The sequence below is a fragment of the Mus caroli genome, unplaced genomic scaffold, assembly GCF_978045245.1.
Source record: "Mus caroli unplaced genomic scaffold, Mus_caroli_1 scaffold_2, whole genome shotgun sequence".
Classification (NCBI taxonomy): Eukaryota; Metazoa; Chordata; class Mammalia; order Rodentia; family Muridae; genus Mus; species Mus caroli.
In genome coordinates, this window is record NW_028227257.1 from 75,540,731 (window position 1) to 75,560,800 (window position 20,070).

General features: G+C 45.4%; 1 protein-coding gene across 1 annotated transcript in view; it reads right to left on the reverse strand.

The window, feature by feature from the left end:
- LOC110286633 (uncharacterized) overlaps positions 1 to 5,771 on the reverse strand; it is a 156,362-nt gene extending 150,591 nt beyond the window's left edge. Inside the window, exon 1 of the mRNA XM_021153136.3 lies at positions 5,630 to 5,771. The gene's annotated coding sequence lies outside the window, so the exon portion shown is untranslated. The remainder of the gene's footprint in view (positions 1 to 5,629) is intronic.
- Between the last annotated feature and the right edge of the window lie 14,299 nt (positions 5,772 to 20,070).

The following is a 20,070-nucleotide window of genomic DNA, read 5'->3' on the forward strand; positions in this document are numbered from 1 at the left end:
GGTGGATCTTCTTACCTCGATTACCATAGCTAACATTCCACAGACATGCACACAGGCAATCCTGGACAAACCCTCACAGAGACTACTTTCCATGGTCATTCTAAATTGTGTCAAGTTGATGATTTACATTAACCATTGCAGGAATTTACTTTGGAAAATCTCTAAGCAGTGTTTGATTTCTTTTGCCATCTCATCTCCAATCCTGAGTCTGATATACTTAAAAGTAAATACAATATCTGGGGTAGTTTCTGATAGAATAAAGCAAGAGATTCCCACACTCTCTTGGTACATAGTATCTTTACTGTGTCAGTAATTTGCATGGTAGCCCTGGAATGGAGCATATACTAACAGTTCAATTTGTTCAGTCAATGAATTAAGTATCTATGCCCTAACAATTTAGTAGCGGCTTGAAAAATTAGCACATATGAAAGTTTCAATGTGCTATTTTTATTCCATTCTTCACTAATCACAATTACTTATTGGGCATTGAGAAATCAACAAGAATGCCACTACTCTATTTTAACAGCTCAATGAATTTTAATATACTTAATACCCACATAACCACTGTGCCGATCAAAAATACAGGAAACTCCCCCGTGTCTCCTCCATTGCTGTTTCTTATTCCACTGAATTTTACAAGGAACTCTATGTCTATCAGACAACCAAAGGGAACCAAGCATCCCAAAGATATGACATCATGGAGAGGCATGCTGCGCAAGTTCACTTTGAAACTATGAACTACTCGGGCCAGTAGTTCATGGACATCCCCCACAGAGATGCTGAGTACAGCTGTTTTCCTCCAACATTGTAAAGACCTTTCAGACACCCTGAATGTACACTGTGCTGCCTGCAGTACCTCAATACAACGTGGGGACCCACGGGTACAGAAGACAAAGCGAGTCTCCCTGGATAAAATGTATCAACTGCCTACTGCTAAAGCAGCCTTGAACATATGAAATATCTACAAACTACAAACTGGTTTTCTCTGACTCAAAACCTTTCCTCGGAGAGAAAAGGACACCATGGAAAGGCGAGCTGAGGGAAGCGATGTTTGAGGGTTGTTACATTACACCCCTCTGTCCCACCTTCCCCCTTTAGCATTTTCCTAATCTGCCCTTCTATCCATTCAAAGTTATGACCCAACAGTAGCCCCCAGTCAGTATGTGTCTGGGAAGCAAGTACATTCCTCCTCTGTGCAATCCAGGCCTGGCTTTCCAACCAGTTCAGCTGACTTTTCAACCTCTGGACAGAGATACCTGAGGCTTTGCCAAGACCTGGACTGCACAGGGCCCCAGCATGGAACTCCTGCCCCTAAGATAGCCCTTCTCCCTACAGAATTCATCGGGAGCCCCGCCAGGAATCACTGCCTAGCTCCTCCCACATAGTCCCACTCAAGTACACAACTGCAGCTACCCATGGCCACTTCAAAATGGAATTTAGAACTTATGGACTCAATTTGACATCTTGGTTTAGTGAAAGGATTTGTAATTTCTCTATCAACTCAGACCTAATTAACATAGATCCAGGAGGAATCCCCATTATGTATGGAAGGCCAACCCAGGCAATCCAGATGCCCAAGTATCGAAGGGTAAGTGAATGAATAATAAATAATGAATGGTATAGCTACAGAGTAGAGCATGACCCAGCCTTAAAAAGAAGGTTCTGATCTATAGCACAGCTGAACCTCGGAGGCATTATGTTAAATAAAATCAGCAAAGTGCAAAAGCATATGTGTTTGTGAGGTTCCTATAAGATGTTCAGATTAGTCAAAGCTATGCAGATTAATAGAAGGGCCATGACTGGCAGGGGGTTGGGGGGTGCAGAAGTTACAGGTTAATGAGTTCAGAGTTTTGATTTTACAAAATGGAGTCTCTGAGATGGACAATCTTGGTGGTGATTGTTGCTCAACACTGTCAGTTTCCTTATTACCACTGAACACCTAAAAATGGTCCAAATGGTACATTTTATATTAAGTTTATTGTGTTAGCTTTCTAAAAAATTCACAAGAATGTCTTTTTGACATGGAGAGCCTTTGATTTTACTAGCACCATGTCCTTAAATGTCCCCAGGAGAGCTGGCCCAGTCCTGGAGATGAGTTCATCTGGATGATCTAGTGTTAAATGACACACATGATGTTTCTAAATGGAAGGACCCTGTTCTAAAAAAGTAGGATCCAAACAGGAATACTAGCCGAGAACCAAGAGTAAATAGAAAGAGGGCCTCTGCCTTCTCTGGGTTTTTAAAAGAGTAGTGTGCATTGGTTAGAAGGAAGATGCCCCAGTCATGGTCCAACTCCTCAGAGACACTTGTGAATTCCTCACCCATCTTCCTTTCAAAGTGTATACTGTACCCTCCATTGGCTATAAATCCATGGCGACTGGAGCCTAGAACAGCTACAGGAAGGAAATAGGCAGGTTCCAGCCTTGACACCTAAACCCGGCCTCCTGGGCCTGGGCCTGCTGGTGGGAGGCATCCTGGCTATAGCTGTGGTGGAGAACAGGCATCAAATGTAGAGCAGAGCACCCGGCTTTCTCCTTTCCAGGAGGCCCAGTCTGGGTACATTTCCAAAATGTGTCTTAAGGAAAGTACCCAGAGGAGGGATGGGGTTGCATGGTCACCCAGGGAAATGACAGAGGACACATCCTCTTTCGGGGTTCAGAGAAATCCTGTGGCTGGAAAAAGCTGTTCAGCCTCAGTTTTCCCACCTATGAACTGGATGCAATAACTGCACTTCCTCACAAAGTCATGCAAGAATAAGGCAGGTTGTCCAAGTTAATGCCTCAGTGGTCTGAGGAGAACTGAAAGGCAGCCCATTGCATAGGAGAGCGCAGGTTTCATGCTTTAACTACATACTGAGCAAATGGTAAGACACTTACAAACACATATAAAGTTTAAGGAGCCCCAAAATAATGAAGCTCATACGCAGTCTGACTATGAAAACGTTCTTTTTTTTTAACTAGCTGTTAACTAGCTCTTCCTGACCCTGTTCCCCATCTCCCTCATAAAAGAGCCCTTACCTTGTCTATAGTCTATGCTTATTTTTGTCACTTGTCCCATTACCATGTGCCACAGTCTGTTCTAGACACTCCTTCTGATCCTCATGGCTCACCCTGTAGACATCAGCACCACACTGATAGCCGCCCACAGACACAGCTTGGAAGTGACGTGATCGGGCTGTGAACCTAGGCAGTTAGCCTCCCGGGCCTGCATTTATGAAATCTAATGTTAGCAGAACCCTGACACAGCCAGGCTGGAAACACATTTTCTGCTTCAAAGAGCAGTTATTAAACATCCACCATATGCCGGTGCTGCCGGGTGCTGGGCTGGACAGTCTAAGAAAGAACTTTTTCCCTAGCTGGCTACTGGCATTTCCCAGAACATCTGGTTCTTTCAGCACTGTTATCTCTACACGCTGACTTGACATAGGGCTTTGGCTAGGGGCCCTGTAAGGTCCTGAGTTGCCTTGAGCATCAAGCATTTCACTTCACATCAGTAGCTTCCAGGGCTTCTCGACAGTCGTCCATCCAGAAGGAACTATGGGAAATTCCAAAGTTTCTTCCCCTACCTCCAGCTTGGGGTTCCTCAGAGGCACACAGGCGTACATGTCCTCTGCCAGCAGCCTTGTAGCCCAGCCCACAAGGAAAAGCCTCAACTTTAACAGCATGTCACCCCCCTAATTATTCCCTGCGTCTGGAATCCAACACAAACAGAACATCTTTCACAAGCAGCTCCCACTATGCACCAACCTTAGAGCCTCCCGTGAGCAGCAGAATGCAGGAGGTGCTAAAGGGTCAGGGGGCTGATATGGCTGCCTGCCCCCAAGCCTGTGGGAGAGAGAGAGCCCATCTACTCTCTACTCCAAAGGTCCCAGCCAACAGAAACTGCCCCAAGCCTCAGCTGCCTCCACGTCCGAGTTCCCAGGGTGAAAGCAGAATGTTGTATGTGAGACCCTAAAAAGGCCAAAAGAGAGCAATCGAGCCTGAGCCAGGTTACACTCGGCATTGCGAACCCTTTACAGGGAGGGTTGACAAAATTCCTGCCCCAGTAGACAGTGGGGATGCAGTGGGGGATGATGCTCTCCAAAAGAACAGCAAATAAACTGACCCCTACTCTCCAGAAACCTCTCCTCTCCCCCTCCCACCTCCCCCTCCCCTTCCTCTTCTCTCTCCCCACCCCTGCCCACTCCATCTCTCTCTCTCTCTCTCTCTCTCTCTCTCTCTCTCTCTCTCTCTCTCTCTCTCTCTCTCTCTCTCTCTCTGAGATAGGCAATATTAAATGATCTTAATCATTCCAAATGATGCTTTAAACCGTGCTTCGTGCAGTCAGGGAAATGGGTCTGTGAGCTGAGATCTGAATAAGGAGGTAGCAAGGGAGTAAAGGCAGAGGAGCAGAAGTACAAGCCCTGGAGGCCAGGGCTTAAATGGTCATTAAGGGATTGGGAAAGATTCTGTGAAGACTTAATGGTCTCAAAATTCTAGTATATAGTAGGGTGAGAGTTACTTTCTTAAGATTGTCATGATCAAAGTATTAAGTGGACGTTTCCTCTTGGCTTCAAGCAAGGGCGCAATAGAAATGTATGTGGACGTATAGAGGACTTACATTTATGCATCTCATAAGGCTCCTTTGGAAAGCCTTTCATGTCCCGTCTCCTTTAAACTTTTATGATATAGGCTAAAAGCCTGATAGAATCTTTGACTTCCAGTCAGTTCTGTATTGTGAGATTGTTTCCTCAGAACTTTAAGAAGACTTCCTTTCTGTGGGGTTGTACTTTTGCCCCCTAGTTCCGAAATTTGAAAAGATAATGCTAAGTCCCTCTAACTGCAACTAGTTACATCTGTGCCTGTGGCCAAGGAGGTGGGAGTACAGGAAGGATGTTACTTCTTGCTCTCGGTATGCCTTTTCTGTATGCCTAGAGCTGGAAAGGGGGAATCGATGGTGCATAATTGCACAGTCTCATCTTCAAGTTAATGAATGAGTGTCTCACTGCTGCTTAGATCTCAGTTCTAACACCGCTACAACCTACACTCAGTCTAGGAAGTTGAAAAGTGCACCAGGGTTTTGCAGCCCCTAGCTCTGTGGGTCCGTTGCACACGTTGAGTCTCAGTGCAAGTCTCCTTTCAGTGGACAGAATTTCTTGGTTATGCTTCAAGCCGCTGGCCATATTTCTCCCTAGGCACATATTAAAACCAGGTGCGTGGAAGGCGGGCCTTCAGGGACACAAAAGTCTCCGTGTTACCCAAAGCTCCTCCTTCCGGTGTGTTTCCTAGAGGCGATCCCTGAGCTGAGTTTGGGAGAAGCAGACAGCTACCCTGGCTGGGCTATTCAAGAGCAGGACAAACCGGGGAGACGATTGAGGCGCGGGGTGGAGGTGGGGTGACCTTCTGGACACAAGGGAGAGTGTCCCCTAGTGTGTGCACAGTACAAGACCCTAGAGCCACAGCGCTTGCCAGAGCGGAAGACAAAGTGCAGACGGGAAGCCACCGAGCCGAACCTGAACCCCAACTCCAACCCCAACCCCGACGGGTCATGCGGCATGCGTCCCGGACGCGTGGGGGACGCGGCAGGAACCGGACTCCCTGATGGTCCACAGCGCAGTGACTCTTGCAGAGCCGGGGGCTGCAACACTTACCTTCAGCTGGCCGCGACTCCGGGGGACAGGGGCGGGACCCAGTGAGGTCAGGTTGCAGGTGACGTGGCAGCCTGGGAGGCCTTGCCCTGCCTTCTTCTCAATGGCGGGCTGGGATCTCAGCAGATTTTTTTCTGCTTGGGTCAAAGAGCAAGGTCCTCCTGTGTTTGGTTTTAGTTTTTCCCTAACTTCAGGTTATAAAAGCCTGTTCTCAGCTCTATGTGACCTTCTACCCTGAGAGCCCTTGTTTTTTTAAAGGAGGCTCATGAATTTCCATTGTCCTCAGTAAAAAGACAGCAGGCCAAAAAAGATTAGAAAGCTCCATCGTCAGATTAAATGACAATAGAATTCACCGAGGGTCTCCAGATATCTTTTGGACTTGATGCTCTGACCTCTGAATAAAAGCTGTTCTCAGCCTCTATGCCTGTGTCTAGTGAAAAGTAACCAGAGAGAACTTCAGAGTCAGACAACCCTGGTGATCTGGGACAAACTCAACCCAAACAAGATTCTCAACCTGTGGTCCATGGAACACCTAAGGCCTTAGGTTTCAACCTAGGAGTTCTCAGAATAGGGGTCGGGTCTAAAACCTACCCTAAAGCCGATGCTGGATTAAGGTGGAGGGCACAGAATCCACGTTTCATCACACATACTTTGACACTCACTAGACCTGGCCCAGGATTTGACGTTGAAATGGCGCCTATTTTTCTTTATGGAGTCCTCCCAGAAGCGTCTCAACAATGTAAAAACATCTTTAAAACAAAAGGCATGGAGCGAAACACTGCTAAGTTTGGCTTCGGAATGAATGTGCCTTGTTTCAAAGACCCTTTTATACAAAATTATGCCCAAGCATTCTCTCCCTTGTATAATCCCCTAAGCACACCAGCATGGGTACATGGGTGGATTATGTGTATACTTTCCACTGATCTTGAGCTTCCAGTCATTCTGAGTGAGACATCCCCTCTCCTGTACATTTTTCTTCTCCTTTCCTCCAGCCTCAGTCTTCAGAGCTTTTGGTGGTGGTGGTGGTGGTGGTTGGTTGGTTGGTTTTTTTTGGTTTGGTTTGGTTTGGTTTGGTTTGGTTTGGTTTGGTTTGGTTTGGTTTGGTTTGGTTTGGTTTGGTTTTTTTGAGACAGGGTTTCTCTGTGTAGCCCTGGCTGTCCTGGAACTCACTGTGTAGACCAGGCTGGCCTCGAACTCAGAAATCCGCCTGCCTCTGCCTCCGGAGTGTTGGGATTAAAGGCGTGCGAGCCACCACGCCCAGCTCAGAGGTTTTTGTTTGTTTGTTTGTTTGTTTGTTGTTTTTTTTTTTTAGTATAATGTGATGTGTGTGCTTACTCCAGGAATTTGGTAACTTCCAAACTACACAGAAAAATCTGGTGGGCTTTGTAAACTAATCCACAAAGAATTCCAGCATCCCCGGGGTACCCTTACAGAATGTTTAGGTCCTGGAACATCTAAGAATTGATGAATTTCTTAAAAATTGTGAAGTGGCAAATATTTTACCATGAGTGTTTCACCAAAACAAAGAAACATGCTGGAGGAGAAGGGATTTCACTACCTGTGAGGTCCGGGAAGCAAGAGAAAGGCAGCCTGGGACTTGGGAAGGATAAAGCCCAGTTCACCCACCAGGCAGAAGGAATGCGTAGGACAATGGTGAGAGGAGATCCCAGGGGCACCTGTGCTGGGCAGCAGCCCTCCCAGACAGGTGTGGTGATGGTGACAGTCTGGGAATCATGAGAGCCTAGTGGGTTTGCCTTGAGAAGCTCTGTAGCCAATGGAGAAGGACCACAGAGACAGATGAACAACTACATACAAAAAAAAAAAGAAGTCCAAGCAAGTAACCAGAACTCAAGCATGTCATTCCTGGGCAGTCTTAGAGTTGTGATAGGAAGAGCCATCTTGGTTGTCTTTAAGACTGCACAGTTTAGTAATGATGATGTCATGGTAGTGGAAATAGTAACTAGTGATCCAACCAAATTTATAACAGAATTGCACCAAGAAGGGACATGGGGCACAAAAAGGGTAATGGGAATGAGTATGCTCAAAGTACATTGTGTACATGAAGGGAAATGTCGTGAGGAAATCCAGAAGTGAGTGATTAATATACACCAGTAAATAAAAAAAAAAAAGAGGGGGCTGGCAAAATGGCTCAGCAGGCAAAGAAAGGTGTTTGTGCAATACCTGGAACCCAGGACTGAAGGGAGAGCACCAGCTCCTGCAAACATCCCTCTGCTCTCGGTGTGTACACGTGTCGACATGCACACACACACACACACACACACACACACACACACTAAATAAGTGTAACTAAAAGCCTAAAAAGAAGATGGTGTAAGCACTGAGCACCAGGCTGAGCAGGTGACACCCATGGCTGAACTTTGTGTCACTTAATAGAAATTCTTAGACAAAACCCATGGGGGGGAAAGCATGTGGGTTAAATAGATGTGTTATTTAAAAGAACAAAAATAATGAGAAGATTTAAAAGCTAGTGCCTCCTAGAAGCAGGAAGTTGAATAGGAAGTTCTGAACTTGCTACCTTCCAGACCACTCTGACTTCTACCCTGTGGATGCATGCTTTTGGCATTTTATTTTTTAAACCATTTTTTTCAATACCCTCTTACAACTAGCCCCAGAACAATCTACTTCAGTCCTTATTCCCTCAATCAATTGCTTCTTACCTCTTGAAACAGTTCTCTGCACGACACCACCCTTACTCTCCACGCATCTGTGAGACACCTCACTGGCCAGCACTTACATCACTTATCTACAGAAGTGCATTTCAAATCGAACAAAGGAAAATCAAAACTCTGCTCATTAAGTGGGGGACATTTTAGGCATTCCTTCCCATAGGACCTTCAACACAAAGGACACGAGACACTAGGATTTGCAGTCACTGTCCTGCTTCTAGCTCCTGTAGGTGCGTGTCACAGCTGTTGGAGAGGTCATCAGAAAGCCTCCAGCACAAACCTGCATCCAAGCAGAAGCTGTGGAGATGAATTCTAACTTGTACAAAAGCTATAAGTCAGGGTTCTTCCATGCAAATGACAGACTCTCTGCCCAAACAAGCTAAGCATAGTTTACAGGCACACCTACCTCAACCAGCCCGGTTGATCTAGTTCAAGGCAAAGATTGATCCTGGTCCTAAAAGCGTCGTGGAGTTCTCTCCATCTGTGATATTCTACAGCTCTGCTTCTTCTCCCAGTTTTACAACAGAGAGTGGCAATGATGTAGGTGGGTGCATAGCCACACAGCTGTATATCACAGCTCCAAGGGGACACACTGACAGGTCCTGGTGGGTTCAGGTGAGAGGGTACTGTTACTGGTGAGGCCTGAGTCAGCTTCCAGAAAGGGGGAGATGTAGGAGAGACTGCTAGACTGCCAAAAATAATACCTACTCTGTCCCACTACAATTATACATACCAAATACACTCCAGCGTGGATTTATGAGAACGCAGGCCAATTGGCAATGTGAGCGAAATGCCTCATAAATGCTAACGTACCATGAAATGTTGGTTGTGAGTCAGAACCAAAAACTAAGTCTGCACAGGCCCAGCCTGGCCAAACTGCACAAGGACTCCCGTAGCTCTGCTCTCGAGTAGCTCAAGTTTTCATTTTCTCCCCGCAGCTTCATTTGTCACCACTTTCCCAGCTATTGGCCTCTTTCTTCTAACGGAGTCTGCTTCCAACTGCACTGAAAACCTGGCTTATGTGAGTTTTCAAAGGAAGTCAGAGGGGAGAGAAAAAAATCCATCAAAGTTGCAATAACTCACAACCAAACACAGTGTGTGTGTGTGTGTGTGCATGTGTGTGTGTCTGTGTCTGTGTGTGTGTATCTGTGTGTGTCTGTGTCTCTCTCTGTATCTCTGTGTGTATGTGTGTCTGTCTGTCTGGGTCTCTGTGTGTGTCTCTGTTTCTCTGTGAGTGTGTGCACGTCTCTCTGTGAGTATGTGTGCATGTGTGTGTATCTGTCTGTCTCTCTGTGTGTGTACACGTATGTATGTCTCTCTCTCTCTCTTTCTCTCTCTGCATGTGTGTGTGCACGTATGTGTGTCTGTCTGTGTGTGTCTGTGTGTGCTTGTGTGTATATGTCTCTGTGTGTACATGTCTGTATGTGTGTGTCTGTCTGTGTGTGTGTCTGTGTGTGTGCATATGATCAGATTGTTCTCGGCATCCTTCACTTAAAGATCCCCCTAATCTACTGAGTCATTTTCTTGGCCTCCCTGTACTAGTCCTCAAATAAGCCAGAGATACTTTGCTGATATTCACTGCAATTTATTGAGTGATGCTGTATTTGTAATGTACTTTGAGAGTAAGTTTAGAGCCCTAAGGATTAGGCAATTAATTAGTAGGGAAATATTTTTCTGCCATCTAGAAAAAAACTTCTGATTAATTGATGGGATATTTGGAATTTCTAATTTTTCTAAAGCCTCTTTTAGACATCTGAGTTTTAACTAAGTGGAAAGTGTTCAGCTAGTGCTGAAAACGGGAAGCAGGCTGATTCCCGAGGCTGCTTTTGATAAGCTTCTCCTTGATGTCGACACTTACAGAATCCTGCACTGAGCATGCATTTAAAGAAAGCATGGAGGCTTGGGAAATGGATCAATCGATAGGGTGCTTGCTGCTCAAGCCTGGGGACCTGAGTTCAGATCCCCAAAACCTGCACAAAAAGCTAGCTGCCTTGGCACCTGCCTCTAAGCCCAGCTCTGGGGATATGGAGGCAGGAGGATTCCTAGAGTTGGCTGTCCAGCCAGTTTCGCTAAATCAATGATCTCCAGGTTCAGTAAAAGACCCGGTCTCAAAAAATAAGGTGGAGAGCAGTAGAGAAAAGCACCTGGCTTTCTGTGCCTCCTCGTGCACCTGCACACACACAAACACAGACACATGTGTAACACGACAACGGTAACACAGACTGTGGAGGTTCGGATGTCCCCACAGGCTTTGGTATTTGAACACTTGGTGCCAAGTTGACGGTGCTGTTTGGGGAGATAAGGAGATGTGGTCTTGCTGAAAGAAGTAGTCACTGGGGGTGGACTATGACATGTTATAGCATCACCCCACTTGCAATTCTCTTCCCCCTCCACCCCTCCCCCTCTCCTCCCCTCCCCTCCCCCTTTCTTGCATTTGAAGATGTAATCTCTGTTTCCCACTCCTGCCACCATGTCTACTACTTACTGCCCTGCTTCCCATAGAACCATGAGCCAAAATAACTTTCTTCTGTAAATCTCTTCTGGTCATAGCATTTTATCATAATAATAGTAAAGCTACTAATAAATGAAGGAAGGCTGCTCCTTATGAGTCTGAAGTTTACCAAGAAAAATCCTTGAATTCCCACTCTGCAAATTGTCTTCAGTAGGCATTAGCAAAAATCTTAACACATTGGCTTCTAAGTCTTTAGCACAAAGTCATCAAAGCATGGTCATATTGGACTATGTCACAAGGCCATTCTCAAATTTGAGGTCTTCCTTTTCCCAGAATCCTCTGCAGCCAGCAACCACCATATGATTCAGGCTAATATTGATGTCTAAAGCTTTCGGTGGAAAGATCCCCAACTCCATGAGCTGTACGATGTGTAGGAAGAGAGCTAGTTTGTTTCTAGCCTCCATGCCCCCTTCCTGTTTGGACCTCATTTGAACAGGTCATGTCTGCATCTCCTGTCACCATTTGTGATTATTTCTGAGGTTCTGAGTAATCAGGTATCCAAAAACCATTGCACCAGCTGGAATGGTCTGTCCTCACTTTTCCTATGGGTTTAATAAACTCATGCATTACAGCCATAGGGCATTCTCGTACTTTCAGCCAATGACACATTTTGTTTTGTTTTGTTTTGTTTTGTTTGTTTTGTTTTGTTTTCCTGTTTTGGTTTGGTTTGGTTTGGTTTTTGAGACAGCATTTCTCTGTGTAGCCCTGGCTGTCCTGGAACTCACTTTGTAGACCAGGCTGGCCTCGAACTCAGAAATCGGCCTGCCTCTGCCTCCCGAGTGCTGGGATTAAAGACGTGCGCCACCACACCCAGCTTATGTAAATAATTCAAATATATGAATTATGTGCCCAGTAAGCACGCCATACTCTCCCCTTCCTGGGTATTCTGACATATCCCATGCAGCCAACGGAAACACATCCTGCTCGTATTTTCATAAACAATCACTGGTTGGCTTAATACAGTCAATAAATCATAATTCCCTGATTTTGAATTCGGGTTGGGTTATCTTCAACTTAAGTTGTCCAGCAAGAGTAATTCTTCGGATTTTTGTATGAAAGCTTAGAAAGAAAGCTTCTCTCACATTTTAAAAGGTTTTACTTTTTAATCTCTCTCTCTCTCTCTCTCTCTCTCTCTCTCTCTCTGTGTGTGTGTGTGTGTGTGTGTGTGTGCACATGCACAAATGCATTCAGTGACTTCAGAGGTCAAAGAAAGCATTGGATTCTAGGGAGCTGGAGTTACAAACAGTTGTGAGCCCCCTGGGTCTTAGGAATGAAACCCAGGTCCTCTGGAAGAGTAGTGAGCACTTTTAACCACTGAGCCCTCTCTCCAGCCCCTCTCTCACTATTTGATGATGTAAATACGAAACCTAGAACTGTTGTAGCAATTTTCAACCAGCAGGCAGGTCAGCCTTCAGACAACACTGACAGCATGAAAGCTAATTAGATAGGAGGAGATGTAAGTCTGATAACATCGATGAAGTGTTGGATCAGCCTAGCTTTGTATTTGCAGTTGATGGAGCCCACCAATTCTCTCTCTCTCTCTCTCTCTCTCTCTCTCTCTCTCTCTCTCTCTCTCTCTCTCTCTCTCTCTCTCTCTCCCTCCCTCTCCCTCTCCCTCTCCCTCTCCCTCTCCCTCTCCCTCTCCCTCTCCCTCTCTCTCTCTCTCCCTCTCCCTCTCTCTCTCTCTCTCTCTTTCTCTCTCTCTCTCTCTCTCCCCTTGTGTTTGGTGTATATGTATGCAAATGTGTGTGTGTGTTTGTGAGCATGCAGTTAGGGGTCTTCCTCTATTGCCCTTCACCTTTTTCCTCCAACTTTATTTTTAAGGCAGAGTCTCTTTATTGTACCTGGTGCCCACAGATTGGCTACACTACCTGCCCAGTGAGCTCTAGGAGTTCACCTTTCTCCACAACCCCTCACACATGCAGGCATGAGCCACTGTACCCAACTTTTAACAAGTCCTAGGGATGCAAACTCAGGCCCTCATGTTTGTATGGTAAGCACCTTCTCTACTGAGCCCTCTCCCCAAACCTCAAATCTCCTTTACTAAAGTCAGTCTGAGCTGGCTTTTCTGTCCATTGCAAGATCAGAAGTCTTTCTGACTTGATATCCTTGTCACCTGGACTGGCATTCGGCAAGGCTGAAAGCCAAGTGGGGATCTTAAGGGATAGAAACATAAACTCTTCTCTCACTGCCTCTACCATGCTGAGGATGTGTGTGATTGTGTGTGCATCCTGTGTGTGTGTGTCATTGTGTCTGCGTCCCCTCCTCTTCTCATCTGAGCTGGACAAGACAAGTATGTGCTAAACTGTCATACATAATCTGCCCTAGCTTTATTTGGGACTTTGAGCAAGATGACCTGTGTGTATGTATATACAACATGGAGATGACAAAAGTGTCTGTCTGATAAGGAGGTTTTGAAATGAAAGGAAACAATGTCTATATATCCAACACGACTCGTTGGTGGGAAGCATTCAGTAATGCTGGCTGTCATTACTTCTAAGACACACGCACACAGTCCATTGTCCCTTCACCCTGCCAAATTCTCCAAATGATGGCTGAAGCCATCTTATTCAAAAGCTCATCCCCTTTTGTTGGTTAAAAGAGAGAGAGAGAGAGAGAGAGAGAGAGAGAGAGAGAGAGAGAGAGAGAGAGAGCGCTCCAGATTTCCAAGATAGCCCTGGAGCTCCTTAATCCACATAGCGATGGCCTGCTGCAGTTTCCCTGTGCTTCAGAAAGGTCCTGAGTACTTAGGGCAGGACAGGTTCTCCAACTCCATAAAAGGAATGAAGGATCTCTTAGTCCCGGGAATCTAGAACCAACCCTGTTTATGTCAGCACCTCAGTCCCAAAACCCCCAGAGGGAGAAAGCTAACCTCCATTCTTCATTGCCCTAGGAAGGTCAGCTTAGATTAGAAACCCTGGAGGGAGGAGGAGAAACCATGAGATAGAGGAGCTGCCCCTGTGAACAGGATTCCTGGAGCAGCAGCTGGGTGGGTGACTTCATCTCTGGTCCATCTCTGGCCACTTAAAAAAGGAGACAAAGGCGTATGTTATGGTCACCATTTCCCACCACTGCAGAAGACTTAAGGGCAGGGCCCACTGAACTGTTCCAGCAACATTCTGAGATGACAGGACCTTAAAACGCCTCCTGGAGTCAAGTCAGAGAGAGAATGCTTAAGGTAGCTGAGTGCAGTAAATAAGTAATTAAGAAGAATTTGTCCTAATTGCCAAAAGGACTATGGCCAAGACTCAGGGGAGGGGGGTGAAAAAGAAAGCAGAACCACTCTGATAAGAAGAGAAGGGATGTTCATTTTCAAGCAGGAGATAAGATACGGATTAAAGTTCATCTGCAGGATAGCAGAGCAAGAAACTTTATAGCCAAAGTCACTCCCAACCGGAAAGGCCCTGTTGCTCCGATCTCTTTGAATTATAGGGAAAACTAATTGGCTCTTCATGTTTACCGTGGAGGAGAGCGAGTGCTATTCAGGATGTAAATCCTGGAGGTACTTTAAAAGGACAACAGTGACCTTTACAAGCCTCTAAACGTATAGATCTGTAAGGGGAAAGAAATTGATTTCCTGACCTTTGACTGGTCCCTCATCATTTTTTCCCCTCCACCCAAGGGCCCCCAAGTCCATCACTCTCTTCCTGGTCTTATTTTTCTGACTGTTCCCTCTATCCCTGGTTAGTCCCAGAGGAGGAGAATAGTCTGCTGTCCAGTTTGACCCAGAGAAAGGCCAACCTGAGCTGAGGAATTACTTCACCACTGCCGCCAACCCAGAGGAAGCCTGAGACTCCCAAAGGGTATCCTGTCTGCAGAACCTAAGGTCTCTTCTGCAGACAATAAGATGAGCTGCCTGCTCCAGCACACACTGCATGCTGGGTATTGTGGTCAGATGTGTGCGCATATTTATCTTAATTCAACCTCACAGCAGTCCTATGAGATGGGGATTCATTGTCTGCATACATCCCTGTCTTTTCACAAACCAGGAAACTCCCACTTCCCAGGCAGTTTCCGTTCCCCTTCTGCCTGATTTTTTTTTAGCCCATCTTCCCTGAGAGCAGAGAGGAGATAAGGGAAGATACGGGGAGAGAACAGACAGGCTGGGGGGCTGGGGGCTGGGGGGGGGGACAATAATTGTAACAACGAGAGTATTGAGAGTAAGGGACGGGGACTGATTTGTTGCAGGCACCAACCTCAGCAGGCTCCCAAGATGCAAAGCCAGGATCCCCTGTGCCAGAGTCATCTACCTGTCCCTGTAGCATTTTTCACTCACCCACGTCTGGTCACTGAGGCATCCATCAGTGAGTCATCATCCTTTAGGATGGAGGAATTCCCCGAGAGTCATCTGGCATGGCCCTTTAGTGTCCAAATCTACCAGGGAGCAAAGAGAGGAAAACTCAGGGGTCACTATGGGAGTGACAGAGAAAAGGGCACACTCCAGAGAAAACAGAGCAAGTGGGAGTGGTGGAATTATGGGCATAAGAAGATGCTCACCCCAAGGTGACCCTTCTTAAAGTAGAAAAAGGGTGTGGCAGTGTGATTTGAAGTATGCCCACTCTCTGGTATGCAAATGATGGATAGCTATGTCTCCTACTTTTACTATTTGCTGGCTGCAGATCAAGATGTTGGCATCTTTATGAATCGCCTGTACTATTGTTTTCTTAACAGATTAGAAATAAATACAGATGTATTCAAGGGGAAACGTTGGGTAGATGGTGTAAGTTGAAGGCCTTTCCTGAATAGAAAGCTAACGATGAGATAGTGGGAATAGCAACAGTATTAAATTCTGCTCACTGACTGGCTGTCATCCCTGGCTTCTGGAGGCCCTCCAGACTTCCTTCACATCCTCTCATAACAGGACAGTCACACCTGGGAAGGCCAGTTCTGTGTTAGGATGATCGCTTCTCAGGGACTGAGATTCGCATGTCAGTCTAGATAGTCTGTTGTTCTTCCCCAAGTGTGAGAGACTCTTACCTCAACAACCGCTAAGTCAACCCACATCAGATCTAGAACACAGGGCCATTCATCTGTAAACAAGAGTGAGCCGTCGGAAAGTGATAGAGAAGTAGGGGCTGTGACTATTGGGTAAGGGTGGGGTGTAGAAGACAGAAGTAGCTCACATTCAGCATCTCCAAGGTGCCAGGAAGAAACACGTCCATCCCAAGGACATTCAAACGACAAAACTGTAAAACTGTAATCCTTTCACAGTCACCACTCAGGTTTCTCGAGATCAGCAGCTCTAATATAGAAAGAAAAATTAGAATTTCTTTTCCTTTTAAAAACTCATACCCATTTTGAGTTCTGGGTCATCCTGGGTAGAGTGATTCCCATTTGATTGAGATGTGGTCTAACACAAAGGTTAAGAACTTAGCTTAGATTCTGTCACTAACAAGGGATGTGGCTTGAGGAAATAAATCCCATCTTAGAGGAGAGTTCTCAAATGGAAACCTAGCTTAAACTAGTGTGAAAAGGTATGTGTTTGCAGCATGCAGCAAGTCCCTGAAAAAAACGTTAGCAGTTGGCATTTTCTACTTCTCCTAGCCTTTCTACTTGCTTGCCCTAGTGTGGCAAGCCTTTCTGCTCAGCAGCCACCCACTGGAATCCTTCTGTCTTCTCACTGTCTCTCTCAGTGTTCCTATCTCCATGTCCAATGGGCGTTAGGCTGACACTCGGGATTCTGCTGAATTGTGTAGAGGCCCTGGCAAAAGGTGGAAGTTGCCTTTGGATAAAAGCAGGCAGGATTTTACAGAGATGTTTTCACCTTGCCTTCAAGATGGCTTCAGAAGAAAGTGACCCACTGTTCATCCCGGATGAGAGATGTTCTAGCAACATGCGGCTCTCTCCAGGGCTTGCTTGACACCGTTCCTACTTAGCTAAATTAAGAGGGGGAAAGAACATAATCTCCCACTTCTGGTTCATTTCATCTCGGGGTAAGACAGAAAAGAGGATGCGAGTTCACTAGCTGCCCTGGCTTTCTTCTCAGATTCATCTATGTGTGTTTACCAAATAGACGCAGCGGGTGCCTTAGTAACACACAGGGTTAGCCTCTGTTGCTATCCGAAAGATAGATGAATGGCTGGACTGCTGAGGAGAAAGATCCATGAAGACTTTTTTAATTGGTTTAGTAAGATTATTTCCAGTCAACAATTTCCTAGTTTAGTGGTAGAAGACGGGTCTGTTTTCCATAAAAGCTGAATGCCAGACTTTTGAATCACTCTGAATAAAAACATTCCCTTAAAGAGTCACTTGCTATCATTTGTTTTACAGCAAAAAATAACATAAAGTGAAATAAAATAAGGGTCGGGATAGAAACTTTTATCACAGAGTGTCAGGCTGAGGAGGCGCTAGGGAGATAAGGACACACACAGCTTATTCCAGCGTTACATTTCCAGCTACTGCTCTGGGATGTGCTGTCCTCGTTGGAAACAAGGAAACAAACACAAACTAACTTGCCCCTGTTGCAGCCATCAGCTCAATAAAAACCGCTGCCTCCTGCTTGTAGAGCACTTTACAGTCTGAAGACGCTTTCTTCACTTCTTTCTGTGTGCTCTTCAGGACTTCCCTCTGAGATCAATTACGTACAAGAAGTAACAGCAAAACAATCTAAATGTCCAACAACTGATGCTCAAGTACATAAAATGTATCATTTAAGGTGTGGGATAAGTTGGGGGATGGGAAGGAATGAAGCCTGATAGCTGATACACACTGCAAGTGATCACCTCTGGAGTTCTTGTGCTAAATGAAAGAAGCCAGTCTTGAGGCTGGGGATGTGACTGAGTTTAGTACATTGCTTCCCCAGCCCACACAAAGCCCTTTGCTCAATCTTTGATACCACCTGAATCTGTCATGATGGAATCTTTCTCAGCATGCCTGTAATCGCAGCACTCAGGAGACAGAGACAAAAGAATCGAAATTCAAAGTTGCCCTCTACTATATACCAAGTTTGAAGCCATGTGGGCTACATGAGACCCTTTCTATAGAAGGAGGAGGAGGAGGGGGAGGGGGAGGAGGAGGAGGAGAAGGAGGAAAGAAGAAGAAGAAGAAGAAGAAGAAGAAGAAGAAGAAGAAGAAGAAGAAGAAGAAGAAGAAGAAGAAGAAGAAGAAGAAGAAGAAGAAGAAGAAGAGAAAAACATAAAAGGTCAATAATAAAGAACCATATGTCATGTGATTTCATGTATGTTAGCAGCCCAGAATATTAAAATCTATGGATACAGAAGGTAGCTTACCTGGTCTACTTGGGACTGAGGAGACTGATAAGCTTGATGTTAGACAGGGCAAGAGAGTTAAGATTTCTGCATTTGGGCAATGAGTATGCTCTACATTTGACTGAGTGATAGACGTGCAATCCTGTAGCATGGATGAATTGAGTGCAAGAAATGGATGAGTGGTGTCTGTCTCAGGTCACATCACAGCTGTGTAAAACATCACGGTGGCTGACTTCAGTCCTGGACGTAAGTTCTGGACACAAGACTGCCTCTCACATTCTATCCCCTTAACCAAGTTACACCAACTTTCTTGATCCTGCTGGGCCCTCTGAGAACCAGAGGAAACAATGTCTTTCTCAAAAGGTCATGCAGTGGCTCTGATGCCTGAAATGCACTGCACTTGTATTCCCTACTTGGTAAAGGGAGACTGTGGTGGTAAAGCTGCTGCGGGTAACTGAGCAGGCTCAGGGGAAGACTGGGAAACGGGTTCTCTGCAGAACTCACAGTGTTTTTATTTCGTGTTTGCGGCAGAACAGAGAATGAGAAAGAGCACCAGGTTGAGTGGCAGAACAGGACTCTCTTCTCAACGCAACTCACTCTGTTAGAAGCTAGGGCTGAGTCAGACAACGAGAACATGGCATGGTTCATTGCCACAGTCCTAGCCTTCAGAGATTAGTGAGGAAGAATACTAGACTGACAGGCAGGTTGACCAGGACTTGACTGGACCCACCACGCCCATGTTATTTCCCTTTTCTATAATTCAACATCTGCACTCATCCAGTGACGATGATAGTACAGCTATGCCACATATATGGAGGGGATCCCATGTGTGAGAGTACATAACCCAGGAATACAGTAGCCATGCAGGCTTGAGTCCATTGCTCTGTACACAATGTCAAAACAGACTAAAAGCCTAGTTCTCAAAATGAATCCATATAGCGACTAGATACCATGACACATAACCTACAAATCTGGTAGGACTGGTTGTTTGGTTGTTTTTGTTTTGGTGCTGAGGATAGAAACCTAAGACCTTGCACATTCTAGGCGAGTGCTTCATCCCTGAACTACACCTGCACCCTTTTGTGACAATTTAACCAAATGATCTTCACAGAGACTAAAATCCACAAATAAACACTGATGAAACATTGAACTTAAACCCTTAGTAATGAACTGTTAATTTATATTTTATATTAACATAATTATAGTAAGTAATGACTGACATAATAATTAGTACTAAATTTTACTATTTAGCAATTGGTAGTAAATTCTAATACTTTAGTAAAAATTAGTACATAATAATTGGCTGTAAAATTTACTATTGCATTATTAATATCTACAGGAGCACTGCATCCCCTTATTGAGGGCAAGGCAGACTAGGTTATTTGACTTTTCTGGGGTTGTATTTGTAAAACTAGAGATATAAATGGTTATCTAGATTTTTTTTATTTCCACTGGGTAAGAAATGAATGTAACAGGCAGTTTTAATATGAGATTATTATTTTATTTCATGAAAGCAGAATTACTCCAAACCCTTAGTGAACCAAAATACTGCCTTGTTTTGTCTCAAACAGCAAGGGATTCTAAATTACAGCCTTGGGAAATGAGGATGATAGTAAATTACCCAGGCATCCCCTGGCCTGGGGGCTTCGGGTCAGGGTCCAGGTAGTAAGTCCTAGGGTAAGTGGACATTTGGCGGGGCTGTAGATTGATGAGTGACAGAGGAGCTGGTTATTTGATCCCCAGGAAATGTTTCTGGGCCGGGGTCACTGTTACCAGCTTTTGAATTAGAAAGACAGCGCCTCTCGGGCCAGAAAGTTCAGTTCTATTTATCAAGTGAGAGAAGTGAAGAGCCTGGTGCCAATGGGTGTGTGCCGAGCCTGCGGCCAGCACTGGAGTAAAATGGAGGGGCAGGGACACACTTGGTAGGTTTGCAGGATATCTAGACACCCAAGGGTCTCCCTCCCTCAAGTTCCCTCACCTCTCAAGGATGACATCACCTAGCGCACCCATTCAGGGAAATAAGCACCAGGCACTGCT